Raw genomic sequence first — 1,420 nt, 5'->3', positions numbered from 1 at the left:
GGTCTAGGGCAATGGGAATGTTGGGGTGAATTTATCCTGCATCATCTGCTCATGGGACACTTCCTTCTCTAAGATACTGAAGAAAGCCTTGGTGAGCTAACCACAGCCTCTACTCCAAAGCTCAGTGGTGGCTGTCCTCTGTAGTCTGGGGATGACAGCTGGAGGTTCCGCCACTGCCCTGAGTGGGCTCTCTGGTCTCCAGAGACGGCAGGGTCCAACTGGCAGCACTTTTTACTACCAGAGACGAAACTAGATAGGCTTCCCATCCTGGGTCACAGAACCAGAAGAGCCATTGGAAAGTACTGACCCCACAACCGTTCTTTTTCTGGAGTCTAGGTGGTCATACTTTTTTTTAAAAACGGTGGCTTAATGAGCAGGGATTTGCAGTGACAACCCAAAGGTGGATGGTTCAACTCCACCAGCTTGGGAGAGAGATGGGCAGTCTCCTCCTGTGTGATTTACAGCCTCTGAAAACTGAACGGTGGGTAAGGTAAGAATTAGTTTTGATTCAGAGGCCGTGATTTGAGTAAACAAAACAAATCCCAACAAACCCATTGCCAGTTAAGCTGACTGCTACTCACAGCTTCCCTCTGGGACAGAGTAGAACTCCCACATAGGGTTCCTGGCTGGGATCTTGACAAGAACAGAGGACCACGTCTGTCTCAGTAACAGCTGATGGACTGGAATCAATAATCTTGCAGTTATCTGCCAAGTGCTTTATGCACCATTGGAGGTTCGTTCTATGCATAGCTTATTTTTTTAAAATTTTTTTATGCATAGCTTATAAAAGTCTTATTTTATATATTTATATTTATGTAGATAGACACATATATATACATACACATATATACATATGTATATAAGGATTTAAAGTCTTTATAATTTTATATTATATATAATTTATATATTTATTTATATATATAAAATTATAGACTTTCAATCCAGTGAGCAGATAACAGACTTGAAGTCGCCACGACTTGCAGCCTCTTACCTAGTTCAAATAAAGGCCTGGTTAACGGTCCATAACGGCCGGGTCCACAGTCCGGGAGTCCCATGAACATAAAGAACACTTGACCTCCTTGGGAAAACTCCCTGTGACATTACCACAGATATATATATAACTCGTCTATCTTCCCTGAAGCTCTCTCATCATGCATCCAATTGTATCCCCCAAATGGCTATGAACTTGTTCTGTAAATGGAACCAAGTAAGGCGAGTTTATGTCAAGGTCAGAGCTTTAAGAAGTCTGTCAAGGGCTCTGGCGGAAAATCGCCTGTGACTTCATCCGTAGCCACTGGTGAGAGTCAGCGCCCAGAGCCATCAGGGGCTTTAAGCTCGTTGCCCACTGCTGTGGTGTGGACAGCTGAAACCCAGGCCCCGACAGGCACCTGGGGGGGGGGAAACCCAGACTCTACTTCAT

The sequence above is a fragment of the Elephantulus edwardii genome, unplaced genomic scaffold (assembly GCF_000299155.1).
Source record: "Elephantulus edwardii isolate Elephantulus edwardi_28Jun2011 unplaced genomic scaffold, EleEdw1.0 scaffold00015, whole genome shotgun sequence".
NCBI classification, from domain to species: domain Eukaryota; kingdom Metazoa; phylum Chordata; class Mammalia; order Macroscelidea; family Macroscelididae; genus Elephantulus; species Elephantulus edwardii.
This window is presented reverse-complemented; position numbering follows the sequence as displayed.